The sequence below is a fragment of the Macaca mulatta genome, chromosome 1, assembly GCF_049350105.2.
Source record: "Macaca mulatta isolate MMU2019108-1 chromosome 1, T2T-MMU8v2.0, whole genome shotgun sequence".
NCBI lineage: Eukaryota > Metazoa > Chordata > Mammalia > Primates > Cercopithecidae > Macaca > Macaca mulatta.
This window is the reverse complement of record NC_133406.1, coordinates 229823431-229830147: the sequence shown is the minus strand read 5'-3', so window position 1 is coordinate 229830147 and position 6717 is coordinate 229823431.

Genomic DNA, 6717 nt, shown 5'->3' with positions numbered 1-6717 from the left:
ATTGTGAGTATAATGTAGTAATGATATCAAAACACGGTGTCAGGGAGCATTAGCTGGGGAGGTTATAAACCTCTGGATTAGGGGGCCCAAGATTGCCCTCAAAAGTGCTTAGTATACAAAACCCAATTCTTTTTTTTTTTTTTTTCCCGTTTCTGAATCGTGCAGATCCACATACACTCCGGAGAGGGCGGGCGGGAGGATGGGGAGAGGAATCGGGGCTGAGCAGGCGCGGCCACAGGCACTCAGCTCCGTGGAGGCTGGGGTGCAGGGGAACCAGGATTCTCCGCCAGGCCCTCCCCTGAGCTCTACGCCCCAGAAGCAGCCCCTCTGGCCACGGGCTCCCTGAGGATCTGGGGTTCAGACTCCCTCGAGGGGCACACCGTGGGCGTGGGGAGAGCCGGGGGTGTCTTTACATCCCAGACTGGATTCTGGGGGCAGGGTGAAAGCTGGAGGCGTCTGGCCCCAGGAAACCAAAGCAGAAGGAGGTAGAAAGAAAACCTTTGCCCCCAGATTCTGAGTCCTGGCACCGAGTGGGTGTCCAGGGCAGAAAGCTTGGGCCACTGCTTCCTGCTCAGCCCACCGGGACCTCCTGCCCGGATGCTGGCAATGATGTTGGTGAAGATGAGGAGGGCATCCTTCCTCCCTCTCCCTGAGCCCACTGGGGTGGGAGGAAGGGGCCTGGTCCTCTCCATCCAAAGCTTCTCCTTCATAGTATTGCCTGGAACCCTTCCCCGACCTGCCGCCCCTGTGCCACCCCTGCCCAGGAGGCCACCAACAGCTTCAGGGTTTCCCTCCCTCCCTCCCCTCCAGAGAATCGATGTCTGTGTGCTGGCAGGGGCAGCCCCCAAGCCCGGCATAGCCAGAGCCTGCGGTGGCCTCTGTGCCCCAGGAACCACCCCGCTGTGCGCCGTTCACATACACCAGGATCCCACAGAGCCCCATGTACACAGACAGAATGACACACTCATAGACAGAGCATGGAAATGAGTTAGAGGCCAACTAGGAGGAGACCCCACTTTTCAGATGGAAAGTAATTCCCTGAGAATGCAGGCTTTTTGGAAACAGGTAACCTACATTCCCCAACGGGAAAGAACTGGACATCGCTGCTGGTCCCTGACTTAGGCAGACGACCCCCAGCCCACTCCACACTGTGACACAAACCTGACCTTGGCCGTCAGTGGCCCCAGGACACTCTAGATAGACTCATAGATCTGCATGCATAAATCCATGAGCGCCCACTGCCCAGTACTCACCACACCCTGCCACCAGCACCGTAGCACCCAGGCTCACACCCCAACACCCACCACTCTCCCATTCTCCCACAGAAACAGTCACACAGGTAGGTATTGCCGAGCACACACGCTAGCACACACACACAGAACCACAATCACCTTTACACAATCCCACACACCTCAACAACTTCCACACAGGCAGACCGTGACATGCACACAGATGCCCCAACATACACATGGACACACACAGGCACAGCCAACATTCACATGACACCCCAACATAAACACGAACACCCTCACTGACACATGGCTACCCCAACATACACACGAGCACACTCCCACTTCCCAACACCCAGCCTAAGTGCTCAACACGTCCACACTCGCCTGCAGCAGGCTGGGGCCAGGTGAGCCTGGCCCTCCAGCAGCAGGAAGATGCAGCCAGGGTCGGGGGTCAAACAGCACTCAGAAGGTTTGATTCAGAATATTCATCAGTCTTTGGGGGGGAAAAAAGGAAGCCCACACATGGGGGAGGAGGAGGAAAAAACCCAACCCCGACCCTAAAGTCTTTTCCAGTAAATCGATGTATTTTGCTATAATTTTATTAGGAATATAAAAGGAGCCTTTTCAAAAGTGCTTAGGACGCAAAAAAAAAGAGGCGGGCGATGGAAACATTAGTCTGTCTGTATTAGCAATCCCATAGTCACATTTTATTGTTACTGTCAGGATGCAAAAGCTGTGCTTAAAACAAAATAATACATAATGTATTACTGAGGCATAAACATCAGCAAGCCGCGAGCGGCCGGCGTTTTTATTTTAAAAAGAAGATGCAGAAAAAAAAAAAAAAAAAGTGGAGGGATAGAGGGTGGGGGGAGGGGTGTGGGCAGCCTCCAGGGATCAGTCAAGCTGGGACCCCAGACCCAGAGGGCAGGGGAGGCCAGAGCAGTGATGGAGGCTGATCTGTATGGATGATTTCAACCTAGGAGAAACAATGTCACCCCTGTATCAGTCCCCAAAAGTAGCCCCAGGTTCAGGGTCCTCCTACCTGCCAGCTCTGCCTTTGGCACCTTAGGGTTTATAAAACTCTGGCCCCATGTCATGCCCCAACCTCCACTCTCACCACGTGTCAGGGAAGGAGGCTGTGCGGCTCTTCTTGTCCTTGTTTTGCAGGAAAAGACACTGAGGCTCAGAGAGGGCAGTTGTAGACTTCAGGTCGTGTTGTCAGTGAGCTAGGTGTCTAGTACTCAAATCGGGGCAGAGTACCAGAGTCCCTGTTCCGTGCATTTTCTACTGTTCTGAGCTACCCAGGTGCTTGACAGTCTCCAGGCAGGGCCCTTGGGCCCCTGAGGTGGTCTCTCTGCACCACCCTTGCTCGCTGTCAACTATTCTCCAACATCAACAAATGTAATCTTCCAAAATGCAGACCTTGTTTCTCCCGTGCTGACACCTCTATGCCCCGTTCCCTCCTACCTAGGAGACAACTGTGGCCCTGCAGGATTCTCCTCGGTCTGGCCCTGCCTTGGGCTTGCCTCCTCCCCCATCCTCTGCGCTTGCTCACTCAGCGGGAGACCCACTGACCTTCCTATTCTTTGAGCCCACTAAGCTCATGCCTGCCTTAGGGCCAGGGCTCCTGCTGGCCCCTCTGCCTAGAAGATCACTTCCAGCCCTTTATAGCAAATACTACCTCCTCCGAGAAGTCCTTCCAGATGACCTAATCTAAACAGATCCTCCATCACTTTTTTCTGACCTTTGACAGTTAATACCATCTCCTCCAAGAAGTCCTCCTGGATCACTCAATCCAAACAGATCCTCCATCACTTTTTGTTCTCTCTGATCTCTCTGGTTTTCTTTTACTAGGAATATCAGGAATTTCACCAGCAGAATGTCTAGTGCCCATTTTCCCCAAACGAAAGAGTAACCCCCGAGAAAGCACGGGCCTCACGGTCCTGTTCACTGTGGTATCCCCAGCACCTGGCACAGGCACAGTCCGTGTGTTCCAGGGAAGGATGGATAGGGCCGGGCGCGGTGGCTCACGCCTGTAATCCCAGCATGTGGGAGGCTGAAGCAGGTGGATCACTTGAGGTCAGGAGTTCAAGACCAGCCTGGCCAACATGGTGAAACCCTGTCTCTACTAAAAATACAAAAACAAGCTGGGCATGGTGGCGGGCACCTGTAATCCCAGCTACTCGGGAGGCTGAGGCAGGAGAATCGCTTGAACTCCGGAATCGGAGGTTGCGGTAAACTGAAATTGCACCACTGCATTCCAGTGATAGAGTGAGACTCTATCTCAAAAAAAAAGAAAAAGAAAAAGAGAAAAAAGGATGGATGGGGGACCGCATTGCCACTTGGCTGTCATAGTGGGCAGGTGGGCCTGACCCATGGAAGCCTGCACACTCCAAGACAGGGCCTGCCCACCTCAGCAGTGTCTCGGCCAAGCACTGCCTAGAACATCTGGCACGACCTCTCCCCCAACCTGTGCCTGCTCCCCAAGCTTCTCCCAGCTGCCCTCCAGTACTCTCTGGGGGGTTCCTCTCCACTCCCTGACCCTCTGCCCCCTCTCCTTCCTTCATCTCCTAACCCATCGGGCAGCTGCCAGGGAATCCAGCGACAGCTGGGACTCGTCCATCCTCCCTGCCCATCACACTCCAATCACCTGTCCCCTCTGAGGCTTCCCACAGAGCCTCAAGTCAGCTTCAGGGCCATTGTTCACTCAGGGGCCACTGATCCTTCCGGGAGGGCTTTCAGGAAGCAGAACTGAAGAAGGGAACCAGGCAGACCCGGGTTTGAGGCCGACTCTGCTTCTTAGTAGCAGTGTCACTTTGGACACACGGCTTTCACTTCCCAGTGCCTCAGTTTCCTCATCTGTGAAATGGGGACAAGATGGTACTCATCTCGTTGGCCTGTGAGACTCGCGAGGACATGTGAGGGATGTATGACCACCCTTTAGCACAGCTTTCTTACGGGCTGCCATGCCATTCAAGAAAGGGGACATGGTGACAGGAGGCCCAGTCGGAGCACGAATGTAAGGACCGGCCCCTCCACCCCCAGCCCTGAGCCCTTCTGGGATGACTTCCTGCCGTCTCAGGGCACTTGGCGCCACCTAGTGACGGGCAGGGGCACCAGAGGGCCTGGCAGGGGCAGGGTGGGGTGAGGTGGGGGCCCTGGGGCAAGATGGAAACCAGAAAGGGTGAGACGTGGCCAAGGAGCAGGTGTCAGCGGCTTCTCTGGGCCCTGCTTGGGGCCAGTGTGCACCAAGAGATCACAGCCCCCTCCCAGCCTGGAGGCCATCCTGGGAGAGCAGAACAGGACAGTGGGGAGTGTGGGGGGAAGGGCTGCAGCGGTTGCTTCCAGAACACCTGGGCCAGCTCGGGAGTCCCCAGCCAGCCCCGCCAGCAGCAGCTGAGACACCAGCATCCCACCAAGAGAGGGAGACTGAGAGCTGGGCGGGAAGGAGTGGGGGTGGTACCTGCAGCCCCCAAGGGACCCAGCCTCCTGCCCGTTACACCAGCCCCTCCTCGGGACCGGGACACAGGAGGCCCTGTGTGCTGAGGCTGCATGATCCTGTTCAATCATCCATGGAGTCCCTCCCTTCTACACACATTTGTGAGTCCCCACTGTGCCATAGGACACTGGGGACAGAGGGAACAGGGCAAACACCCCCCTCTGTAGGGCTGACATTTTGTGTGAGGGTGGGTAGAGGCGAGGAGGGAGCAGAATAGCAAATACTGAAAGTTCACAGTCTGTTTTAAAGGGCACCAATGGTTAAGGTGGCAAGGGACACCAAGCAGGGGGCAGGCAAGGAGGGAGGGCTAGTGCGGGTGACAAGGGTTCACCCCACCACCACAGCATAACCTGATAGTTAAGGCCTTGGGCTTTGAGCCACCAAGCTGCTTGTCTCTAATCTAGCTCTGTGACTGGGTGAGCTGTTTAATCTCTCTGTGCCTGTTTCACAATTCCTAAAGTGAAGAATGAGAGCTGCTCTCCACTGGGCTTGTCCCCAGGGCTGAATGAGGCTCAGAGCACAGGGAGGACCTGCGGCTGTTAGACTGGCTTCAGCTCCAGGACCCTCTGCTTTGTGGAGTAAAGTCCAGGGCTGCTTCTAAGCCCCTGCCCAACCTTCTTCTTCACACACACACTCACATGCACACACACATTCTCACACTCACACGCACACAATCAGGCACACACACGCACACCTGTGTGCACACACACTCAGAGCAGAGGAACACGGGGGGCGGGGGCCCTCTGGGTATCCAGGGAGCAATGCCCAGGCAGTATTAGGAATCAGGGCTGAGCCTGGACACGTGTGCAGGGGCCGCGTGTTGTCTTTCCTGGGGAGCCATCTGTGCATCGTCACACGTGGTGGGCATGCAAACGTGAGCCTGCGAACATGACTGTGTGGGGGGCAGGGCTGGGGCTGCCCATGTAACCACGTGCACTCTCGTAGGGTCCAGGTTGCCAGGACCAGGGCTGTGCTCTGTGCCTGTGTGTGGGGGCACAGGGCCCCAACTGGGACTGTAGTGACCACTGATTGTTTGGGGACATCATTGCAGAGGAAACGTCACTCAGCCACTCCTCTTGGCCCGTCCCCGGCCCACCAGAGCTGAGAGTGAGAGGAATTTCCAGCCCACCCACAGGGCAAGCTCAGGGCCCAGCCCAGTGTCCTCTCTGGGATGTTGCTGTGCTTCTAGAGCTCATCCCTGGGGTCCGGGAGTCTGCTCTGACCTGGGCTGGGGAGCAGAGTCCAAAGAGGCTGCACCCAGTCTTCTGCCGTCAAATCACTGGCAGTGCTGAGATGGACTCTTCCTGCAGTGGTATCAGTGCCATCGTTCCGGGCCTGCCCTGCATGGAAGTCCCAGGAAGGAGAGGCTGCAAGATCTCAGACAGTCTCGAGTTGTAATTTTTGGTACTGCTTCTTCATGGCTGTGTGGCTTGGACAAGTCACATAGCTTCTCTGAGCCTCATTCTCTCCCCTGTAAGACGGCAATAAAGATATTCACTCCTGCAGGATCTCTGGTGGGAACTGACATTACAACAATGTATGAATGGCCAGGCGCGGTGGCTCACGCCTATAATCACAGCACTTTGGGAGGCCGAGGTGGGTGGATCACTTGAGATCAGGAGGTCAAGACCAGCCTGACCAACATGGCAAAACCCCATCTCTACGAAAAATACAAAAATTAGCCAGGTGTGGTGGCGCATGCCTGTAATCCAGGCTATGTGGGAGGCTGAGGCAGGAGAATCACTTGAACCCAAGAGGCGGAGGTTGCAGTGAGCCGAGATCACACCACTGTGCTCCAGCCAAGATGACAGAGCAAGACTCCATCTCAAAAAAGAAAAAAAGACTATATGAGGCTTGGCCACTGGCACGGGGCAGGTTCTCATTCATGGTGCCTCTGCAGTGCTAATGGCTACATTCATGGAGCTGGAGCCCGTGGAGTCGCCGTGCGGAGCCCTTTGCACCACTGTCTTGGTCTGTAAGTCCCCC